The sequence below is a fragment of the Triticum dicoccoides genome, chromosome 6A, assembly GCF_002162155.2.
Source record: "Triticum dicoccoides isolate Atlit2015 ecotype Zavitan chromosome 6A, WEW_v2.0, whole genome shotgun sequence".
Classification (NCBI taxonomy): domain Eukaryota; kingdom Viridiplantae; phylum Streptophyta; class Magnoliopsida; order Poales; family Poaceae; genus Triticum; species Triticum dicoccoides.
In genome coordinates, this window is record NC_041390.1 from 256,864,401 (window position 1) to 256,889,947 (window position 25,547).

Consider the following 25,547-nt stretch of genomic DNA (forward strand, 5'->3'; position numbering starts at 1 on the left):
CGTTGTGGCAGAGTCACCAGCGCCCAAGTTCCCCTCTTCCTCCATGGGTGTGGGATCCGTGCTTGATGCCCTTGCCGGGGATGCCCCTCGCGGCGGCATAGTCGATGGGGGTGGTGTGTTGGGGGTAGCCCTCTGCGGCTCCTCCTGCTGCCGCTCCCCTCCTGCAAACCCGACAAGGTCAACACCATAGCATCGAATAACTACCAGGTGTCCAATAAGAGGAGGGTGACGAACTTACGGTGGGGGCTGTGCCGGGAGCTGCTGTCCGGGCTGCTCAACACCACCAGTGGCGTCTTTGAAGCCCCAGCCAGGGGATGACTGCTCGTCGAGGCCTTCGCCCTCTTCACCCTCTGGGCCAACGTCTCTGCATCCCTGCAAAAGCAAAAACGGATCAAGATGAGTGGCTTAATTCAGAAGAATGGAAATGGCAGTAAGGAACGGAGTACTTACTCGTCATCCATCTCCTCCTCTTCCACCACTCCCCTTTTCCTCTTCGGGGTGAGAGGCCCAAGATCAAAAGGCGAGCTCCGCGTTAACATCCGAGTCGACATCTGCCAGAGGAGGCGAAGAAGGCGGGGTTTGTGCGTGCCCAGATGGGGAAGGGGCAGTTGTCTTCTTCTTCTCAGTGGCCTTCGTCAGCCTCTTCGCTGCTGTGGCCCTCGTATGACGCCCGGACCCCTCCAGGGTCAATTGAGGCCGCGCAGCCCTGCTGGGCCGGACTGGCTCGCCAGAGCCATCCTGCCGCAGGACTCGCCCTCTTCCCCTAGCTGGCGTCGAGCCTGCCGCCGCATCCTCCTCCCCCGACGACTCGTCGGCCGCATCTTCGACAAGCGGAGCTCCCGTGTCGCCGCTGCTAACCTCCCCGGAGGCCGCCGCCCACCGGGTGAGCTCCTCTTCCTCCGCAGCCATTGCGGCCTTGTCCTCCACACCCCCGGCGCTGCCGGCCTCCATGGCAAGCTGTGCCTCCCTCGCCCTAGTGGCGATGTAGTCCAGCTCTACCTGGGTGGTGTGCATGACAAGCCACCGCTCGGTGTCAGCATTGACATACACCTGTACCAGGGTGTCAAAGAATTGCTGCACATCAGAATCCTTCGGCTCCTTCCAGCTCAGGATAGGGCCGTGCGCGTTACAGTCCGGCATCATAGCGATGATCTCGAACCAACGCGAATTATTGCACAACGGGACCACCCCCGCTGGAAACTTGAAAAACGGCCCCTTGGTGGCATTGCCGACCTTTGCGGCAGCCCTCGCGGCCTTGCCGGTCCGTTTGACCTCGTCGTCGAGACCCACATCAAGCTAAAAAAGCTGCTGGCAAAAGTGGTCATGCGCCATCACCGTGAAATTATGGTCGAGGCTGAGGCGGAGTCGCATAATGTCAACCGGATTCGTAAAAAGCCAGGCTGGCCTCCCCTTGTTGTGCAACGGGGCGATCCGGCGATGAATGAAGTCCGCCCCGATCATCTCAAGGGTGAGTCCAGCCCGGGTGAGCCGGAGAATCCTGGTGGTGGCGACAGTGAGCCTCCCGTCGGCGACGTCGACATCACTCCAATCGCTGCCGCGGACCAGCGGCACTCGGCGGACCTTGCAAAATTCCGGCGGGTCTTCATCTTCAATCCAGCACCACAGGCCACGCCATTCCTCCCACCTCTCCTTCGCGGCACCATCCGGGTACGCCCCTTGGATATTGGGATCCAGGTGACGCAACCAGAGACGGCTCCTCCCGGTTGGATCCGAGGGGAGAAATAATGGTGGAAGAGTGCCGTGTTGGGCTGCACCCCGGCAAAGCCTTCGCAAAGATGTGCGAAGAAAGCCATGCACGCAACCATGTTCGGAGTAAAATCCAAGAGGCGAAAGCCGAAGGTGTGCATGATGTCACAGAAAAAATCGGAAAAAGGGGGACATAACCCGCAAGAAAGATAATCGACGAAAAAGGGATACCGATTTGGGGCAGGATCGGCGCAAGCGGCTGGAATGACGCTCGTCGCCGGATGTCCCGAATTCTCTCCCCCCGTCTTCACTCCCCATAGAGGCCTGAAGGAGGCCCGGAGCTCACGAACATCAACCGTCATGGGGAAGAAGAAGGCGGATTTCGTCCGGTCCCCCAATAGCGCACTCTTCGGCGGCTCCACAGTCCCAGCACCCTTAGCCACCCCCTTGCCCTTGGCGGATTTGGGCGCCATGGCGGCTAAGAAAGTTAGAGGACTGAGGAAGGGGGATGGCGAAGCAACGACGGCGGGCGACGGCGGAATCTTAGGAGGGAAAGAAGAGAGGAAACAGCGGCTCTGAGATTGGAGAAGGCACGAAGAAAGAGGAGAAAGTGAGTAGCGCGCCCATGGTAATTCCTTCTTACGGGGCCGCCTCCTTTCACATTAACTGTGATGTGACGCATGCCCGCGGGAACCAACCCCACGCATGCCGCCCACGTCACACGCGCCTCCCCACGCCACGCCACGCGCGGGAATCATGGGAAGCGCATCGTCCGAAGAATCTTACCGCGGTAAAAACCGCCCCGCCTGCCCGCGCACCGTTTTTGGGCCTAGCCCAACAATGCGTTGTGCTTATGTGTGGCCCAGGCCCGGGGGCTCCTGTCGGTGTACAAAAAGAGGGGTACACTTTTTGTACCCCTATAACTGTGCACGGGTAGTCTGAGTCGCGGATACCACCACACCAAGCAAGGCAAGGGAGGTGAGCCAGGGTAAGATCGAACCTCAAGAGAACTATTACGATGCCAAGGCCAAGACCACGAAGAGCAAAGGGGACGAAGCGGACTCCCCCGGCAAGATCCTTGCCGGGAGACAGTTCTAGCAGCCCCGGCAAGACCCTTGCCGTGGCAACTCGTCCCGCGCCTACGGAGCAAATCACCCTTGAGTCCAATGCCCCCAAAGGGCAAGGATTTGGGAGACATCCCCGTGACATCATGCAGATCTTTGTGAAGACATTCAAGATTAGATACGCCCTAAGGACACCACAACCCTTGGCGGGATCCCAGCTGAGGAAGACCACAAGGCCCCCGGCAAGCACCTTGCCGGGGATGACAGCAGGCGCCTCGGCAAGACCCTTGCTGGGGCCCTGGAAAGGTCCTTGCCGAGGACACCCGCAGGGCCACCATCAGGCCCACGCCGACTAAACCTCCACCACCGCATGCATGCACCTGCCGACCCAACCAGCTTGGCAGGCACCCGCGTGGCGGCATGCAGATCTTCGTGAAGACCCACCACTGCGCCACCTCAGCTGCCTGCCTACCTACATGGCATCACAGGCGTCGCTGGCTAGGGCGCGTGTCGACACAAGAAGGAGCAACGACGGACGAGACAAGTTTCTCCCCTGTCCCCGATAAAGCAAGGATACCTAAGCAAGACGCATTAAATGCGCCTTGTCATGTGATGCGAGGGATAACCTCGCAACACTGTACCCTTTCCACCTCCTATTTGCCACTGTGGCAACCCCTTTTTTCTATAAAAGGAGGCTCGAGGCGACCAGAGGAAGGATTCGGCTTTATGGAGCTCCTCACGCCCCATAGCTAGCTCAACAACACAGATATACAATCCACCAAAGCAGGAGTAGGGTTTTACGCATCCACGCGGCCCGAACCTGGATAAACAAACCGTGTGCTATCTATTTGATCCGCTCTTCTCACGACCCCGCGCCCTGCTAACCACAGTAGGGATTCTTGTGATCCTATAGGTGTCATTCCCACCGACACCTCTTCACAGAATCGCCATCTTTCCATCTTGATGATTTGCATTTCGGGCATTCACTTAAGTTGGTATAATCCTTCCGGAACAGAACACAATTATTCTTACAAACATGGATCATACCATATCCAATTCCAACTGCACGAAGGAAATTCTTCATTTTATTGTAGGTGTGTGGCAGCTCAGATGCATCTAGGAAAGATTCGCGGAAAGCAGCCAACATCGCATCGAATGATTTGTTGGTCATCCAGATGTCTTCACCTGAAGAAAGGTGACCATAGCTGAGAATACTGACAGCTTATTTCCTGCGGTGACAGCAACGTTGCATTGTTCCAACATGCGGGCCCACCATTTTTCTTCTGCAGGTGAAAGTTCACGGAATGCACGAGCATTTCGTAGCATTGTTTCAATGTTGGTCAAACTCACTGGCTCCGCCACCACCACCTCCTCTTCCTCTTCCACCTGAGCATCAGGCAGATCAAGATGGTGATCTGCTGCTTCCACGTAGTCAATAACATTGACGTTCACAGCTTCACCATGATGAACCCACCTAGTATATGTGACCGACATCCCATACAAGTGTAGATGATTTTGCACAGTTGACTGGGGTCTTGTAACTGAATTCATACAACTGCTACATGGGCAGCGTACTCAGCTCTGATAAAGTTCATGAAGTTTTCAACCCCCTCGACATATGCAGCGGAGAATCTTCAAGCAGAAGTTATCCAAGTCCTGTCCATCCGTTAGACATACAAATTAGTTCTTCTACTAGATATTACAGGAAAAACATATATGCTTTTTTATGAAGTCCAGAAAAAAATACCTAGGTCGATGTCTAAAGCTATGGCAAGATATTTGGACGAGCAGATCTAAGTAACGAAATATATGTAAAGCTAATTCAGTAAACAGATTTGAGTGCCAAATTATGGCAGGCTGTTTCAGCAGTCAATGAGGCCGAGCACACAGCCATCGAGCTATCGAAGGCCATCGCAGCAACAAAGATCGAGTATAAAATGGTGTAGAGCTATTTCACCTAACAGATTGGCTACTAGACCATGGCAATCTACGTCACAATAAATATATGGCAGGATATTTTAGCAACTAATCGGCCTTGGCATGCCATCTCAGCTAAGAAGATTGAGTGCGGAACAGGGCAAGGCAGCTTCTTAAGCAGCATATTGACAGTAAACTACTTCGGCAAACAGTGAGATTAACAGTGTCTATCGGCTAACATTCAGCGCTACACCAATATGAACGGGGCCTCAGTCTAGAATGCGCGTACCATGGGAGAAGTTGACCGCCGTGCGTCTCCACATGAACGTCGCCAGCGGCGGCGGCGCTGACCGCCGTGCGCCTCCACAAGAACGTAGCCAGAGTTGGCGGCGCGGCTAGAGGACAGCAGTCTACGTGAGCATATTGTGGGAGCGAGAGGATTGCCGAACCGCGGCGCCGACGTATCGGCGCGGTGAGGAGGGCGGCTTTGGCGGAGCGAATTGAGTGGAGGGGGACAGGGGGGAGGGGGATTTGGGGAATATTATTGGCTAGTTCGCCGAAGGGCGGTTGAATCGGATTTGGGGGAATTTTTGGGTGTGGGGGAGGAGGATTTTCGCGCCGTGGGCGGGGGGAGTTTGGCGCATGGTCGGTTTCTCCAAGTGCAGTCCCACGTGTCAGCGAAGAGGCAAGCCGAAGCACGTTCCATTTGCATGAGCCGTGTGCAGGACCGAACGTGTGTGGGGTGCAATGCGACCATGACAGGAGTGTTGTGAGTGTACCGCATTTTTTCCTTTTAAACTAGGTGCTTTGCCCTCACAAAAAAATCTGTTGCTTCGCGCGATCCATCGATACTACTACTAGTAATCCGGTAATCCCGACTAAAACGGCGCGGCCGGGTCTTTTCTTGCGCGATATGCTGGGAGGTTGGCTTAGTTGGGTTCTTTAGGACGAGTAATGCTACACCTACGTAATCCCAGTTACGTAATTAACGTAATGTGAAACGTGTGAGCTATTGATTGTAGATTGGGGGGAGGGAGGGGCCCACCACCATGAAAATCAGGGGAGGAGAGAGAGAGGCAATTTACGTTAACCCTTTCGTAGGTTCCCGTAGATGTAGAAAGATGTGTCCGATCCTACAATATAGGCCGTCCGATCTATATCTAACGGATAGGAAGGAAACTATGACAATTTACCCGCACTCCTCTCCACATTTGCAGATAAGGCTTTCCCTCGTTCATCCTTTTCTCCCACAAGATCTTGATCTTCCGTGCAATGCACGGGCATCTTGCTAGTACTCCTACCATATGTATATTATTGTGAAAGTTCATATACATCGGCGGAGATTAATGCAAACACGGCTGATTTTCATTACATTTCGAACTTATATAGGACAAAAAATAAAAGAAACCCGACCCTAAACCTATTCTACGGCGGTGACTGACGTCCTCCATCTGTGATCTCCATGTACGGGGGCGGGGTTCAAAACCCGTGAAGTGAAGGTGTGGTCTCCGGCGAGGAAAAGTAGAACACAGGAGACGGACCGGCCAGTTGGCACACCATGCCCTGCCGCCTCCCATGCCCTACTCATCCTCGGAGGAGTCCCCGACCTCAGCGGTGCTGGATGTTGGACGGTGGCAAGTAGGATGCGTGGCTGGCGGTGCTCCCGTCGTCGGCTGCCAGCGTGGCCACCGCTTGTGTGGCGACTTCAGCGAGGGCGGCGACCTTGAGCTCCATCCCCGAAGACAAGCTCTCCTGCAGAGCGTTCGCGCTTGCGGTCATGGCAGATGTGGTTCCAGGTAGGAGGACGATGCGCTATGGTGTGGAGGTTAGCTGGGCATTGCCGCTTTAAGTAGCGCATTCCGGTGAGGCCAAGCGTCCGGGTGCATCATTAAGTCGCCGGAGTTGTTCCTCGGGCACCGAGCCTCTTAATGACGACATATGAACGAATGGCATGAATGCGGGCAGCTGGCGCCGGCTGGGAACGCACCGCGTGACGGCGCGAGGGATGAGGGTTTTGGTGTGCCAGGGTAGTCAGCTGCGGTCGTGGCAACGTTGGAGATGCCCTTTGCTCACATGTGATCCCTGCATGTCACTGAAAAAGCAAGACGACCCGGCATGGTCTCAGGTCTAGAGGATGCAGTTGGCCGCGCTACACCACTCCGCGGACGTGTCACGGCGCCCCGTGCATCCTCGACGAGCCAGGCGTTGGGATGTGTTTGGATTGTGGCCAAAGTGCTCCTTGCCAAAATTTTGGTCATGACCAAAATATTTGTCTTTGTTTGGATGGTTGCCATTTTTTTAGCATGCCAATGAACTCTAGCCAACTCTAGTTCTTTTTTCTTGCCAATGTCGGCCATATCATGGGCAACCAATACCTCAACCAAAATTTTGGTCATGACCGAAAGATTGGTCTTTGTTTGGATGGTTGCCATTTTCTTTGGCATGCCAATGAACTATAGCCAACTCAAGTTCATTTTTCTTACCAATGTCGGCCAAATCATGGGCAACCAATACCTCAACCAAAATTTTGGCTATCCAATGCTTTGATGGGGCAACCTTGGGCACAAACCAAACATACCGTTCGTCGTGCCACAACACTAATGCCACCCTCGGCAAACTGAAACCGACCGTGTCTAGCGACGATATGAGCATGTCGCTCACCGCGGTCGCCGTGTCCAGAGGCGGTGCTGGAGCTGCGCCCCGTTGTTGGCCCCAACGACCCACATGAACGGTTGTCGGTGGCGAGGAGGTCATGGGCTAGCTCCTCCATTGGACTAGTCTGCGCTACGTCGTCCCGACGGGTGTGCCCCACATGTCTGTTTCCCTGTTTTCCCAGCCATATTCGAGCGTCAGTGCTCCCCGTTGCGCATTAGGCCTTTCACTATGTAGGCCAAGCGAGACAACTTATTGTTTATTTGAGCCATTCAAGTATAATCATGTGGCATTTGCTTATTTCTCATTCCTCTCCAACCCTCTTCTCCATCGATCATGTCGCCCTCCAGTCAAGTCCATCCTCCCGCATGCCTCATTTGAACATTCGCCGAGTATCATTCGCATGTACCCACCCTAGTCCTCTTTCAATAGATCTCCGGACCCCGAGATGAAATCGAGAGGGAACGAATGGGGGCACGTGATACCTAAGGCGGTTTCAAAATTTTGAACCGGTGATCATAGCATCCGCAAATCATATATAAACGGTATTCAATGTTCATTTCGTTTTTGAACGTACAATATACTCCCTCCTATCCTTTCTACTCCCTCCTTCCATCTATATTGGGCCTAATGCATTTTTCAAGACCGCCTTTGACTATTGACAAGATTAATAGTACATGACATGTATAATGCGAAAATTATATCATTGGAAGCTCCTTTCACATACGAATTTGATGGTATGTTTTATTTAAGTTGCATGTCATATATTATTACTCTAACATTTGGTCAAAGTAGTATAGTGGAAGTGGATCCTCTGACGTAGGTATCCCTGCCTTACCCTCCCTTTCGATCACTTACTGGCGGACCCCATGCTTGCTAGGCCCCGCATGTAAGTTACTCAATGGGTTCGGCCATGTCCGGGGATCCTCATCCGTAGTAATACTCCCTCTGTTTTTATTTACTCCGCATAAAACGGAGGGAGTGGTGGTATAATAAATGACATGGGCGGGGGAGGAGGAGGGACGTCGGTTTTCTCTCAACCGGGGTCCCACAAGCGAGCGAACACGCAAGACGAAGCGTGTTCCATTCGGTGGGTGACGTGGAGGGTCCAGCATGCCGGGCTGCAAGGCAAACGCGACAAGAGCGATATACAGTCAAAACCGATTGACCGGTCATCACCGGAACCTTCGCTGCTCAGCCTACACCAGCCACTGCCCTAAAACCACACCAAATCTCCAGCCCATTCCCCCACCTTTCGATCCCCTAGCCCGCATCAAGCATCCCCTAGTTCGCCGGAAAGCCATGGTGCGCCGCAAGATCACTTACTATAAGATGCTGACACCGGAGTGCCGCGCAGAAATCACGGTGGAGGTCGGCGCCACAGACCTCCATTCCAAAGCTCGCTTTGCGGCGGGCCAATCCCCGAGTTCTCTGGAGCCAAGCTACGAGGAGGAGGAAGCCTATCCAATGTTCATGGCTGAGGTCGCAGCGCAGAAGTCCCCCGATGGGTATGAGACGATGGGCGTCGACTTCGTGCCGGCGTCCGAGTCCCGCATGGTGCAGGCAGACCAGCGGTTCAACATGGCGATACTAAAGGAGGACCAGGAGGCAGAGGCTCAACTCGACGTGGAGCGCGCGCATGCCGCTGCCATCGAGGCTCTCCTGCAGGCGGAACCGGATGTCGTGGATGTGAAGCGGGCGGCGGAGGCTCAACTTGAGGTCGAGCGCGCGGATGCCGCTGCCATCAAGGCCCTCCTCCAGGCGGAACCGGACGTCCTGGACTTGAACCGAGCGGCAAAGGCTCGACTTGACGCAGAGCGCGTGGATGCCACTCTCATCGACGCCCTCCTGCAGGCAGAACTAGACGTCCTGGACTTGAACCGGGCGGCGGAGGCTCGACTCGACGCAGAGCGCGCGGATGCCGCTGCCATCGAGGCCCTCCTGCAGGCGGAACCAGACGTCCTCGACTTGAACCGGGCTATGCTCTCATCCGTGCAGAGTGCCCGCACGCTCCGCTTGAACGAGTAGCTGGAAGCCGAGGACAACCACGGTGTGGAGACACACGTCGGCTGGTTCGCGCCGGCAGCCAAAGACAACGAGGTCGTCTCTTTCTGCGAGCAGTGATAGTTTTTCTTTATGTTGTTGTTTTCATGGATCTTTTGCTGTGTAAAAACATATATTTGTTATGCAAGTCGCCTAACTTGGGTCAGTCTACCATTTCAGGCGGTTGGATGAATATCCTACGTCTCCTAACCCTTCTTTCCTTCTTCCTCACCTCTTCTTCTTCCCCAACAGACCACCGCACGGGCCGTACGGATACTCCCCAACATGAGGTTGGATAAACATACTCTATGAACGAAAATTATGTGTCAGCGATAGGATGGCTGAGTTTGGTGTGTTCACATGCGACAGCACGTGTCAATGAGGGTGCGTTCCCTTGGTTGGGTTTGCGGCATGCAGGAGCGACTGTGTGAGGGTGCGGTGCGACCGCGGCGTGCAGGAGCGACCGTGTGAGGGTGCGGTGCGACCGCGATAGCCGTGCGCAAGTGTACCTCCTTCTCATTTTGAAAACTTTAGGCAAGCTTGGCAAAAATGTGTGGTGAAGTTTGGCAATGCAAGGCCTAGACCCAAATGGGATAAGTACGTACTCCCTTCGTTTCTTTTTAGTACGTACTAGGAGTACTAGTGTTAAAAAAGAAAGGTTGGGTTTTCCTTCGCGAGATTTAATCGATACAAATCCTCGTTTCACGTGTCAATTAATGCGTATTTTCTTCTCCAAAGACCAAAGAGCTAACCATCTCACTCCTCATCGCTTGATTAATGCAGCGCCATGCAAACCAACCTTCTCACTTCCGCATGCATGCAGGGGATATTAATGTCCTTGGTTGCTAACCCCATCAATTTTGCCTCGATTAGTGTTAGTGGCCCTTTCCAAATTGTAATTTTGATATACTGGCCTTGTGTACAAAAAATGGAGGTAGTAACTATATTTGACTTCCTTCCCCATTGCGGTGACGTCGACGATATTTTTTTTGTGGTGGTTTGGCGAGTGCGTTCGACGGAGAACACCATTTGCATCCAGGAAGTCCTTTACTAGTACTACTAGGAGTAACTAATGTGGTGAGATGGCTTCTCGAAGAAGACGATGGAGAAGCGGAGTCAGCGAAGAGTGAAATGATGGTTGCTTCGTCCATGCTTTTGTGATTTGACGCCTCACTGCTTTGTGATTTGTGATAGAAGGGACAGGGGAGTAGACTCTATGCTCTATACTGTAGTACTACATGCGTCCAAGCATGGGAGAAAGAGGAGAGACGTTGCATTTTTCTATTCCTTCAATCAATCAATCACAGAGCTTCGGTTCCATCTATTTCGCTTTGGCAACACCGTCCACAATGGTTCCCATGATGCCGAAAGCTATTTTCACATTTGGCTACACATTGTGGATGCCCTTAACCGTACCACTTGGTTTTGCTCCTGTGTGATATCTATAAAAATCTCAATTATATTGATCTAAAAAATTATAGAATCGAGATTAGTAAAAAGGAGGTGATTTTGCCGCGCAGATGGCGGGGGAGGTTTCTTATTTGAGCAATGCTACATCCATGTAATGGTTTACGTAAAGTTGCGAACTGATGTGATGTGGGACTATTTGATTGGATTAAAGGAGAGGATTAGGCCCACCCCACCTGAAAATCAGGTGGGCATATATAGATTAGATGGAAAGTATATGTAGCAGCTACGTAGCCCTTTGTAAGTCTAGGATTAGGCTTCTTATTTTTGGAGGACATTGTCCTGGCGGTTTGCTAACATGCGGTCCCACGTATCAGTGCTTTACCAAGCCGATCCGCATCCCACATGAGGCAAAACAACTGCAGAAGCAACACGTGGTTAAGTTGAAGAAGATGAGGGAGAAGCAGATTCAGCAACGAGTGAAATGATGGTTGCTTCGTCCCTCCAACTTAACTGCGGGAAAGGTGCAACTTTGTGATTTGACGCCTCATTGCTCATTACTACGCCGGCGCCATGACTGGGGTGCTTCACCTCGGCTGCTCTGCACTGTATTCCGGTATGGCACATGGACCCGGTAGCTTGATGTCCCACATGTCGGGGAAAGGTACTAGAAGATTTATGAAAGCGAGCGCAACACTCTTACGACGGAGGAGTAGACGACACGACGGCCCAGTGAACTGTCACTTGTACTGTATAGTACTAGTATAGTTTTGCTGTTTCGCACGATCCATCGATACAAACCCGATTAAACAGGAAAGGGCGGGATTTTTCCCACATGGTAGATGATACTGGCCATACATTTCAAAGGAAATTTTAATGTATGCAAACTGAATAATTATAAGTAACAATATGATATCTAGTAAAACTAAAAACACATATGATTTATTGTGTTAGAGTGTAGTAGTAGTGATGTATTGCATAGTTGTTAGATGTAACATGTGAGAACGTGTAGAGATGTAGTTTTGGAGGGCCTACAGAGAGAAAAGCGTAATACGGTCACTGAACTTCAGAATAAGTTGATTACGGTCACTATATATGTTTTGCGGTGATTATACAGTCACTTTCTCACAGCTCAACATCGGGTTGCACTCTGTTGACCGGCCAAATAGTCTGCGTGGCGCCATGTTGACTAGTTAAATTGACCACGTTCGTTGTGGGTCCCACCTGTCAGTTTGCATAGGCAAAAGGTCAGATAAATACAAATTTATGTAGGCGCGACAAGGCTCCAACCCGTGCGCGGGAATCACCTGGTGTATGTGTCTGTCAGGGCCTGATGTGTGCGCATGCATGTGTAGGTTGAGCACTTGAGCGTGAGAGTGTGTGTTGGTCGTGTGGTGTACTGGTGTGTGCATGCATGCGTGCATGTGTGCGTGCGAGTGTTGCGTGTGTGCATGTGAGTGTTGCGTGCATGCGTGGCTGCGTGCGTACGTGTGAGTGTTGCGTGCGTGCATGGGTGCATGTGTTTGTGTGAGTGTTGCATGGATGCAGTTCGTGTGCATGCGTGCGTGTGTGTATAATCACAACACCAGCTCCTGTGTGTTAAAACAGACGCCTCAGCATACCGATACAAGGCCACCTTGTCCGCTGTGCCCACGGTCATGACTTTGAACCACCGTCCAAATATATTTTTGTCGTTTGTTTTCATTCTTACTAGCAAGATGCCCGTGCGTTCCATGTAACATCAAGATGCATTTGTATGACTTGTTTATCTTGTGAGAGAAAAGGATGAACGAGGGAAGGCCTTATTTGCAAATGTGGAGAGGTGTGTGGGTACCTTTTGCAAAATTGCCATAGTTTCTTTCCTATCCGTCAGATATAAATCGGACGGCCTATATTGCAGGATGGCAGGCACACCATCATCACCAACTCTGTTTTTTATAAGAGTGTATTTTATGTATTTTATAAGAGTGTAGATGTAGAGTAGATACAAGTCGACAGGTGGGCACGATGGTAGTGAGATAATGTGATGCAACACTAGAGGCGCCACGTGGAGCGTTTAACTGGTCAACTAGTCATGTCATGAGCAAATACAGAGTTGTACGGTGAGCCCGTGACTGCATAATAACCACTAAACATAAATGGTGACCGTAATGAGTGGATTCTGAAGTCCAATGTACGTATCGTGCTTTCGCTTCAAATACAATGATCGTCATTGCATATATCACGAGAGAAAGATGAAACATGCCTGAATTTTCTGGGGGGGGGGGCTTACTTTTAGAGGACCTGGAGATAGTTTTGTATGCATACGTGAAAGGGCGTACAGGGGGTATGCGATGGAGAGAGAGATGCTCTTTGTTTCTCTTTATTATTACTAACTTTGTATATAGTATAAAAATATACAAATTCACAGTGCGGAATAAATATCATTGTGGGCACCGTGCAATGCAAATTAGCGTTCGTACTCCTCCATATAACTTTGTAATGTTGTATATATGTAGAAACTCTAAAATATTTTTTTGGCCACACTTTATTCAAAAGGAATGTTGTATGCGAAATAAACGTGAAGAGATGGCTTTTTAGAACAATGGGGTACATGATGTAACATGTGTGAATGTGTAGTTGATGCATTTGGCGGGGCCTAGAGAGGTATGTGTGTGTATTACATATTCGAGAGAGGCATGGATAGAGGGGCCGACGGGGGGGGCGTGGGAGAGATAGCACGAGAAATGAGAGTGGTCCAGAGAGAGAGATGAATATGACGTCACGACAACAGATTCCATTCCGTTGAGTGTGTATATGCATGGGGGAGGGAATAGAGGCACCAGGAGAAATTTTCTATGTGTGTGGTGTTTGTGTTGGTATTTGTGGGTGTGAGAAGATAATGAGACGTGGGGGCAGAGAGTGTGTCACCGCGTGAGGTCCGGTGGGTCGAGGTGAGGCCCTTCGTTCTGTTCCGTCCTGCGCCACATTGGTTGGCCCGTGACGCATTTAGGAAGACCCATGGATGACTAGTCGTACAAGACAAAGATAGCAGAATTGTGAAGGACTCTGTGTCCACTGACAAAGCCGGCTAGGATTTGTAACCCTAGGTTCTCGGACTAAGGTAACCCCTTTATCTCTGATATTACTATTCATCCAACATAACTTTAAGGCCATCCTATAGAATGCTCTGCTAGAATCATACTCATCGATTAGGAAGAGAGGTGTGAGACAATGCGTGAGAGACAGGCGTAAAGATAATGTGCGTACATGAGACACATAGGCAGGTCCATGTATATAGAAAGGGTCGATGAGGATTGTGCGTGTGTATGTTTGCGAGAGGAAGAGTGCTTGTGATAAAGGTTAGTGAAAATAGTTGTAAATGGTTACGAGAGAGAGGGAGGATTATATCTAGAGCATGTGTGCGAGAAAGACATCTCGGGAGAGAGTGTGTGAGCATGCGTGAGAGACCACCGATGGAGAGTGAAACTACACATAAAAGACTGCTCTACACATTGATTAAAGATATAAATTGTATCCAAATATTAGGATGGGATCATTATATTTGCAATTAGCCTAAGGAGCGGTCATTGATCCATCAGACATCTAGATTCTATCGAATTTGAGCATGTCTATATTATTATTCGACACAATTGATCCACATAGTTAGTATTTTGAACTCCAGACAATGCATCGCTTTAGCAATCGAATATAAACGTGAGTATAGTTCATGTTGTGTGTGTAAAGCACATTATACATACGGAAGTTACACAATGGACATTATAAATAGCTACTACCTATGAACTAGCATACATTTGAATTCAACTTAAGGTGGTTTAAAAAAATTGAATTCAACATGAAGTCCATTCAATTATTTGAATTTGATATCATGGCATTTGTAAACCATACCTAAATTATGGGGGCACCAATCTTCGCTCTGATTTTGTACTTAATAGCATATGTAGTCGTGTACAAAATAGATTCAAATTTAGCTCCTCCATTCCAAAATAATCATAGTTATAGGATTTTCAAGTGTCAAAATTTCAAAAAGAAGCAGATAATTTAATGAGGTTTTCAAGCATACAAGGTCAAATATAACGTTGTATATTTAGGTCAATCCTCATAGTTCAAGAGTACTCTAAACGTGAATGCTTGTGTTTCAAAATTTCGAACGAAGCACCAAAAGAGCCTCTACTCGCCCGAAACCGCGTGAGACCAATGTTTGGTAGTACAAGGAAATTACTTTTCTAATAACTCCGACCTGTGAAACCTATCGGCCCGACGTCCAAAGGTTTAAACCGGGGTAGGTTTGTAGCTTCATCTAGACGCCATGCAACCGCATTCGAAAAACATTCGTACACAATGGCGCCTAAGCACACATGCGCGCGGCCGAAATCGCTCTCGCCCACTATTTGGGACACCTGGGATTACCATCCTACCCCCGACCCGCAATAGGTCCCAAATTTAAGAGGGGGAAAAGTTTGTACTTTCCCCAAATTTCAAACAAGCGCGTCCCATCTTCTGTTCAAAAAATCCAAAAACAAGCGTGTCCCAGACCGAAACATGGTTCCCCCCACTCATCTGATTCCCCATTCGTACTCCATGGACACCAAAACTACCTCTCCACCAGCCGCGAAACCCCAGCGTCCTCCGTCCGCCACCCCATCCCACCCATCAACCGCCGCCCTCCTCCATCACGCCGGAGCCGATACCCCGACGTCGTCGTCCACCGCAACCTCAACCGCAATGCCCTCCACGGCTAGTAGTTGAAGCCGAGGCCGAGCCGTCCGTACCTGATCCAGTTCAACCACGCCGTCCTATGCCTCACCGCTGCCGCTCCAACTTCGCCACCCTCCACCACATCGGAGCTGTTCCTGCTACGCAGTCCTTCGCCGCCTCGGATCTGCTTCCCCTCCGCCGACATACGGCCACGGCAACACAGTCAACAATTTGGCCATGGGTTCATCCAAGCATGCACCCTCCAGAACATCGGTTTCCCCGGTAAAAACAAGAAGATCGGCGCGACATGTGGGGGTGACCACACCGCAACCGAAAAAGGTACTCCTCTTCCCTTATTCGTGCAAATCTTACGTCTCTTCTTGCACGGTATTCATCCCACAGAAGACACTAGTTGACCGCTTCTTCTTGATACTAGATGTTCCTAGTAACTCGCGATGCACAAGGTTTCTCCTCATATACTATTTCACCTTAGCTAGAGGTTCGTCGCCCCCCTGAATTTCAATTTCTGGCCACTTGATTCCCAATTAACGGAAGCATTCCCCGGCGTAACAGGCGCTAGTACGCCTATTATGCCGGGGAAGCAGCGCCTTGGTGTTTATCATAGGGGCGTGTGCGGCCTAGAGCTACTGGCGCCTGATCTGGAGGTCGGCCGGGATTAAAGGGATGGCCTGGGGGCGCTGCCAAGAACGGTGGTGGTGTGAGGTCGATGGGAGGGCGGGGCGGCGGAGGCAGGGGTCTGGGTCGGTGGTCGCTGGCGGTTCGAGAAAGATCATCAACAGTGACTGGCGGGAGGTGGACGAAGGCCATCTGCCCGTTCCTTATAGATCAGACGGTTCATTAAAAAAATTGACTGGCCTATTTATTTTCAGTCGACTGTTATCTTAGATATGACCACATGTGGTGGTGTGCTGGAGGAGTACCTGCATTTCCTGTGCTCATATATTAAAAAATCATACGGAGTAGAATCTAATTTTGTTTGCCATGCAATGTTGTAGAGCTATCATATGTCTCCTGTCATTTATTTTTCAGCCACTTGCTATCTTCTACTTTTACAATGCAGTAGTTCTGCACACACTTCACCCTTACTCTCACTGTTGTGTTTTTATGCAAGGGTATTTCAGACTCTACTGCCATGAGAGAAGCCAAAAAGAAAAGAGATAAGTCGCTCCAGCTTGTTGTGCGGCTAGGCAAGAAATATTTCAACGCTTTAAATGGGTGCAGTGTCAGCAGATGGAGACAGGGAACGTAGCTCTGGAGTTGATGACCTTGCTCGCAATGAACCACCATCCCAGGTGCTTGCTTTAACTTCGCGGTGTCATATGTGGTTGCATGTTCCATATGGTGTCTAGCATGTATTCGAAAGGCCGAAGTCGATAAGATAAGGAAAGATATTTTTTACATGAACCACCATCCCGTGAGCACCAGAAGACAAATAGCTAGTCAGGGCACTGGCCGAGCCAGTGACAAGCCCAGCAAAGATAGGCATCACCTGGAAGCCAACTAAAAAGCTGCGATGGTGGCGAAGCAGCTCGCCTCCCACTAGGCTCTCAGGTCCTAGATGATCATGCTCACCACTCCAGCCGGATGTCTAGCTTGTATAGCTTCCAATTTGGTTAAATTGCATCTGCTTAGTTTACACATTATACCTTTGAATATGACATGCCTTTCTGTTTTTGGTACATACTAGTACATATGTGTATTAACCATGTTCTTACATCAAACTAATGTTCTTGTGTATCCCTCATCAATCACTTACGACGAGGCAGGCAGGCAAGGGGACTACTCCTCATTTGAAGAATGCAGCGTCAGCCTCCCGACATGATTCTCAAGAAACAGAAATGCTACATGAAGATAGTGAACGTAGCTCTGTAGTTGATTACAGCATTTCCCCTACACTAGCATAGCAGGTGCTTGCTCTAACTTGGCAACGTGATATGTGGTTGCATGTTGCATATGGTGTCTAGATTGTAATTCTTCCAATCTAGTTAAACTGCATGTGCTAGTCTGCTTAGCTTATACATTATACCTGTTAATGTGACATGCCTTCCTGTATTTAGTACATAGTACATCTGTCTATTAAGCATGTCCTTACATAAAACTATTGTTTTTTTGTATCCCGCATCAATCAACATGATGAGACACCTTTAGTATATGCAGTGCGATATTAGTTGCATCTTTCATATGATTTATAGCATGCGCTGCTTCTAATTTGTTGAAATTCCATTTATGATGTGACGCTTTTAACTTGGCAGAGTCATCTTGGTTGCATCTTTCATGTGGTGTCTAGCTTGCATTGCTTCTTATTTGCTGGAATGGTTTCTGCTTAGTTTACACAAACAGTTGTGAACATGCCATGTCGTCCTGTTTTTCGTAAATATTCCATCCTGGTATCATGTGTTTGCCTTACATCAAAGTAGTGATTGTCAGTATCATGCATGAATGAGTTCTGAAGAGACAATTTTATTGCTTTTTCTTGTCCGTTTACCTTGACAATTCAAAATACATAAAGCGGAAGGAAGTTAGCAAGGCAGCGGATAAAGGTGCTCCTTCCGAACGGAGGGCCTCTACAGTTTCTACTCCTTCACACCCCCAAGATGATTTCCAAGACAACACATGCATAGACACTCAACAAAGCTGTGTTTATGATGAGCACGTCTCCCCTAGTGCAGCATCACCGGTGCTTCCTCTAACTTGGCACTGTTATATGTGGTTGCATGTTATGTGTGATGTCTAGCTTGTATTGCTTCTAATTTTGTTGAATTCCATCTGCTTACTTTACACATTATACTTGAGTAAGACACGTGTTCCTGTTTCTAGAACATACAATATCTGTCTATCACACCATGTTCTTACATCATATTACTACTATTGTGTAACCTGCAGCAATCACTTCTCATAAGACATGTTTGACTTCGGAGTGTGATATAGGTTACATCTCACATTCTTTTCTAGCTTGTACTACTAATTTGTTGAAATGGCACTTATGACGAGACAGTTTTAACTTGGTAAAGTGATATTCGTTGCATCTTTCATATGGTGTCTAGCTTTCATTGCTTCTAATTTGTTGAAATGCCTTCTCCTTACTTTACACATCATAAGCTGTGAATATGCAATGCTGTGAATATGCAATGGCACTAATGACGAGAGGCCTCTAACATGGTAGTGTGATGTTGTTTGCATCTTGCATATGATTTATTTCTTGTACTGCTTCACATTTGTTTAAACGCCATTTATGATGAGACACTATTAACTTGGCAGAGCGATATTTGTAGGATCTTTCATATGGTGTCTACCTTCCATTGCATTGCTTCTAATTTGGTGAAATGTCTTCTTCTTAGTTTACACATCATAGTTCTGGTTATCTCTTCCGTCCTGTTTTTCATACATATTACATCCTCCTATCATGTGGTTGTCTAACATCAAAGTTCAGTTCGTCTGCATCACGCATCAATTTGTTCTGAAGAACTAAATTGTTATTCATTTTTCTTGTCGGCTTGACTTAACATGGCACAGAGAAAGAGGAAGAAACACAGAATGGCAGGGAATGAGAAGCGGATGAATCCTGCAGATTCTGCTGGTACTGATGGTGCAATAGAAGGTCAAAGTCCAGTAGGAAATTCTACAAACACGGCATCCCATGCTACACGAGTTGCAAAAAAAAGACAAACAGAAACAAATAGCTGCCACCAAACAAGCAGAGACAGCCCTAGTTCTTGCAACACCTACCATAGTACTACCAGCTGCATGACGTACTCGTGCGTCAACTGAGCTAGCAGCACGTTCCCAAGCTCCCTTGCCACCTGACACTACTTCCCAAGCACTCTTGACACAAGACGAGTTGGCAATATCAGATGAACCTTGTGAGCTTGAACAGCAAGAAGGTAGTTGCTGGAGTCAAGTTACAGTTGCATGCTTCTTTATATGTAGTCTCACAGTTTGATGTACACTAACACTTCCTATGTTTGTTGTTGGACTAACACCTAGGCGCAAGAGGAAACAAACATCAGGGATAATGCTTGATAGGTTAACTAAATCTAGAGGAGGAAGAATGGAGATCCGTTTTGAGGCAGGTTTAAAAAGGCCACGTGATGCTACAGAGTCAGCCAAGTTAGTATCAGAGGCAGCGGTTGCTGTTAGGTGTCATGTACGTATCCTCCCAACATGGATTCAGTACAGGAATGACAAAGACAAAACCCAGTTCAACACCTTCCTCGACCATTTATCCGTAAGTATGGTTATGTATGGAAACTAGTAATATCGTCTTGCTCTGTCCAATACTTTCCAGGTTGCTGGTAATGAGACTCCCATAATTTTCAACAGATGAGGTTCAAGTTGGATAGCCAAGATGATGCAATCAGACAAGCTTGCACCCATGTTTTCAAGTCTGCTCTGCGACAGTATCGGTATAACTTGAGGAAAACTCACTTTGAAGGCAAGGCTAACAGTGAACTTGCCCAAACATCTCCAGTGGAAAATATATCTGATGAAGACTGGAGAGGCCTCGTTAAGCACTGGTCCGATCCGAAGTATCAGGTACATTATATATATATATGTCATCAGATCACATGTTGAAGTCCTATTTAAGCATGTGCCATACAAATCTATCTTCTTGTAGGTGAACTGTTCAAAGAACAAGACCAACCGTACGAAAGTGAAATTCCAACAGATGACAGGATCTCGTAGCTATATTGCACACTGCGAGGCTCTTGTAATTAGCTGCTGTTTCACTCTTTTCGCTGTACCATATTATCAGATCTATATTGACTTGTTCCAAATGCAGAGGAAAGCCCGCAAGGATCAAAAAGTACCTGGACCAAATGTTGTTGAAATCTTCAAGGACTATCACACCAGCAAGAAGAAGGGCATGACTACACCAGTCAAAGCCGTTGTTGTAAGTCCTTAATCCTCATGCCTTTTAACTACTACTTACTCTGACTTGTGCCTTGAACTGCATGGTTTGCAGCCAATGTCTATTACTCTTTTCAATTTTATACACAATTGTCTTAGCGTATCATTGCACCTTACAAGGTTTAAAAGAGAGGAGTGATGTTCCTTTCATCTTGACCTGTAATCTAGTTCCGTGCTGGACTTGCCCACACAATGTTACAATTTCCTGTTTGTCTGTTCTCAGTTGTTTTGTGATATGAATTACGTCATACTATGCTTACCGTATTATAAACTTCATCTCTTCATCCTTAGCCCTCAATACAATGTGAATAAATAGACAATACATTAGCGATGATACATGGTCATATGTTTGGAACCTGGTTTTATTATGTACTTTGCAATAAAATACAACTAATATTTTACATGGGTTCACCAGAATAAGTTCTGTATATAGGCCAAAGCTATTTTGTTTGGTTTAGCTGCCTCCTCAATATCTTTTGTTCTGGTACTACTAATGTAAAACCTCAACTTTTCAGCAAGCTATGGAGAAAATGGTCGAACCGCCACCTTCTAAAGGTGGCAAGGCAACTATAACTGCAATGTCAGCTCTTGCTGCAGTGGGTTAGTACCTGTCCACTAACAGTGCCAAAAGCACGTTCCTGCGTAATACTGGGTTGGTTGTTAAGGCAATATCGTCCAAACTGCCTCATGATCAAGATATGAAAGCTCAAAGCAATGTTGTATCTGCGCTCCAGACACAAGTCCATTCCCTAACAGAGACCCTTTGTGAAACAAGGAGAAACATTGCTCAATGTCGTCAAGATATGCATGGTTTTGAAACCAGACTATCAGACATTTGCTATGTTGTTCAGGAGCCTAGGGGAAATGAAGGCGAGGGTTATGGTTCTCCATCAGACAATACAGCATGAAAATGTAACAGTCGGGTCAAATGAACTGAGCTTCTGAACTTCTGGTGGTGCATTTATCTGCTAGACTGTTAAGTTTTATGCCAACCTTCCTTTTGTTATATAGTTGTAATTTGTTTTGGTGCGATACAAAATGTATTCTTAACGTGCAGCCACCGCCTGAAGAAAACAGCAAGCCATTTTTGTATAGTGTAGGGTGTTCCCTATATTTGCACTGGTGGCAATCTTTGATGCCGAGTGGATGTAATATGTGCAATTGCCTTAATAGCCTAGCGTTAGTTTCAGCCTTATTTATTTCCTAGTCTTCTTTTTCCCTGGTTTGCTAGTGGCCGCAACTACCATGGGCCATATACGGGCCGTAGGATCCATGGGTCACCTACGGGCCGTCGACAAATGGGCCTATAATCGGTGGGCCTCGGGCCATCGGATAAATGTGTCTACATGGGCCATAATTGGGCGTAATTGGTATCGGCCCAGCATGGTAACAGGTCGTTAACAGGCCGTAGGATAGCAAAGGCTTAATTCTGTCACAGGCATAACGGGTCGTTAATGGGCCAGAATATAGGACGGGCTGGAAATGGGGCAACGGGTTAACAGGCCAGAAACGGGCCGACTCTTGCCATGGGCCGATTTTGTCCCATTAGGGTAATAGGCCAGTAACGGGCCGACTCTTGCCATGGGCCGAATTTGGCCCATTAGTGGAATAGGCCAGTAACGGGCCGGAAGTAATCGAGGGCCGAGTGAAAGTGCAACTATCCCTAGGTGGTTTTGGTAATTCATAACAACATATAGCTCATTGAGCTAATGCTATTCCAAGATGATTATTTCAGGAAAGCTTAATGATTGGCATGGCATGGATGTGAAAGTGGAACCCTCAAAATGCTAAGGACAAAGGATTGGCTCAAGCTCAAAAGCTCAAGACCCTTCATTTTATATTTTAGTGAACCAAGATCACATTGAGTCTTTAGGAAAAGCCAATACTATCAAGGAGGGATGATGTGTTGCTTAATGAGCCTCTTGCTTCATGTGCTTAGTGATATGCTCCAAAACCCTCAACTACTTTCCCATATCCACATATGACCTAAACCCTAAGCCAAACTCGGTCCTACCGATTCTTCCTATCCGGCGCCACCGAGTTTCACTTGTCATTAGCCACTGCCAAACCCTAGCAATTCGGTCCTACCGATAAGGATCTCGGTCTCACCGAGATGGGGTTGCAAACTCTCTGTTTCCCTTTCGTAACTTTTCGGTCTCACCGAAAGAGCGAATCGGTCCCACCGAGATTGCAATGTAAACTCAGTGTTTCCCCTTTGTAACTTTTCGGTCTCACCGAAAGAGCAAATCGGTCCCACCGAGTTTGCCTGACCAACTCTCTGGTTAGCTAATTACCAAATTCGGTCTCACCGAGTTTGTGTAATCGGTCTCATCGAGATTACATTATGCCCAAACCCTAACCATATCGGTCCTACCGAGTTGCATGTCAGTCCCACCGAAAATCTCTAACGGTCACTAGGTTTACATTTTCGGTCCGACCGAGTTTATTGATTCGGTCCCACCGAGATTGGAAAACTGTGTAACGGTTGGATTTTGTGTGGAGGCTATATATACCCCTCCACCTTCTTCTCATTCGATGAGAGAGCCATCAGAACACACACACCATTCCAACTCATATGTTCTGAGAAAGAACCACCTACTCATGTGTTGAGACCAAGACATTCCATTCCTACCATATGAATCTTGATCTCTAGCCTTCCCAAGTTGCTTTCCACTCAAATCTTCTTTCCACCAAATCCAAATCCTATGAGAGAGAGTTGAGTGTTGGGGAGACTATCATTTGAAGCACAAGAGCAAGGAGTTCATTACCTACACACCATTTGTTACTTCTTGGAGAGTGGTGTCTCCTAGATAGGCTAGGTGTCACTTGGGAGCCTCCGGCAAGATTGTGGAGTTGAACCAAGGAGTTTGTAAGGGCAAGGAGATCGCCTACTTCGTGAAGATCTACCGCTAGTGAGGCAAGTCCTGTGTGGGCGATGGCCATGGTGGGATAGACAAGGTTGCTTCTTCGTGGACCCTTTGTGGGTGGAGCCATGTGTGGACTCGCGCAACCGTTACCCTTGGGTGGAGCCCTGTGTGGACTCGTGCAACTGTTACCCTTCGTGGGTTGAAGTATCCATCAACGTGGATGTAGGATAGCACCACCTATCCGAACCACGAGAAAAACATCTGTGTCTCCAATTGCGTTTGAATTCTCCAAACCCTTCCCTTGACATTCTTGCAAGTTGCATGCTTTATTTTCCGCTGCCTATATACTCTTTGCATGCTTGCTTGAATTATGTGATGATTGCTTGACTTGTCCTAAATTAGCTAAAATCTGCCAAGAACTAAAATTGGGAAAAGGTTAAGTTTTTATTTGGTCAAGTAGTCTAATCACCCCCCCTCTAGACATACTTTCGATCCTACAAGTGGTATCAGAGCTTTGGTCTCCATTTGCTTTGATCTCCATAGCTTTTGGTGGTCATAGCCTTGGTTTCACAACCTAGGAGAGTATGGCGTCTAGCGAGGGAAATTATCACCGTAGAGGTCCTTACTTTGATGGTACTAATTTTGCTACTTGGAAGCATAAAATGAAAATGCATATTCTTGGACATAACCCCGCCGTTTGGGCTATTGTGTGTGTTGGTTTGCAAGGTGACTTCTTTGATGGGAGAGAACCGAACCGTGAAGCTACCGTGGATGAGTCGAAGATGTTGCAATGCAATGCTCAAGCTTGTGATATTCTCTTCAATGGATTGTGCCCCGAAGAATTCAACAAAATCAGCCGCCTTGAGAATGCAAAGGAAATTTGGGACACTTTGATTGATATGCACGAAGGTACCGACTCCGTCAAGGAATCCAAGTTGGGTGTGCTTCAAAGCCAACTTGACAAGTTCAAGATGAAGGATGGTGAAGGTGTCGCTGAAATGTACTCTAGGCTTGCTCTCATCACAAATGAGATTGCCGGCTTAGGAAGTGAAGAGATGACCGATAAATTCATCATCAAGAAGATTCTAAGAGCCTTGGATGGAAAATATGATATCGTGTGCACATTGATCCAAATGATGCCCAATTACAAAGATCTCAAGCCAACGGAGGTGATTGGAAGAATTGTTGCTCATGAGATGTCACTTAAGGATAAAGAGGAACTTCACAACAAATCAAGTGGTGCCTATAAAGCCTCATGTGAAGCCCCTACATCATCAAGTGAGAAACAAGACTTCAATGAAGAATTGAGCTTAATGGTGAAGAACTTCAACAAGTTCTACAAGAGTAGAAGCAAAGATAGAAGCTCCAAGTCAAGGTCCTACAATGACAAAAGATCTTCTAGTCGAGAGCGAAACTGCTACAATTGTGGAAGACCCGGACACTATTCCAATGAGTGTACGGCTCCCTACAAGAGAAGAGAAGATTCTCCAAAAATAAGAAGGAAAGGATCACCACCAAGAGAGAGAAGGAGTAGAGATGATCGTTATGAACGAAGATACTCACGGAGAAGCAAGGATTCGGAAAGGAAGGAAAAATCATCAAGGAGCTACACAAGACGAAGACATCAAGCTCATGTTGGTGAATGGGTATCCGGCTCCGACTCCGACTCCGACAGCCACTCCGAGAGAAGTTATTACTCCGACTCCGAAGATACTCAAGATGAAGGTGTTGCCGGTCTAGCACTTGTGTCAACCAACTCCTACGACATATTTGACTCACCAAATGAAGGAATTGGAAGATGCTTCATGGCCAAAGGTCCTAAGGTAACACACCCCGAGTATGTTGATTTCAATAATGATGAAGATGACTTGTTAGGTGATGATTTGCTTGTTGACAACTCTAGTGATGAATACTATGATGAAATGTCAATTAAACATGCTAATCAAGATAAAACGAATGACAATGATAAGGAGAAGATTGAGGCCCTAACTAAAGAACTAAACACTCTTAAGTTAGCTCATGAAACCATCTTCGAAGATCATTGAGAACTTTTAAGAGCTCATGAGAAATTACGCTTTGAAAAGCTCAATCTTGAGCAAGAGCATGAGTTCTTAAAAGCAATCAATGATGATCTCCGCAAGAAAAGTTCTTCTTACATTGCCAAGCGTTTACTCTTATCCACTTACATGCCTCAAGTCAAGTCTAGTAACAAGAAAGATTCTTCCTCTAGCAGTAACAATGATCATGCTAAATCCAATATTGT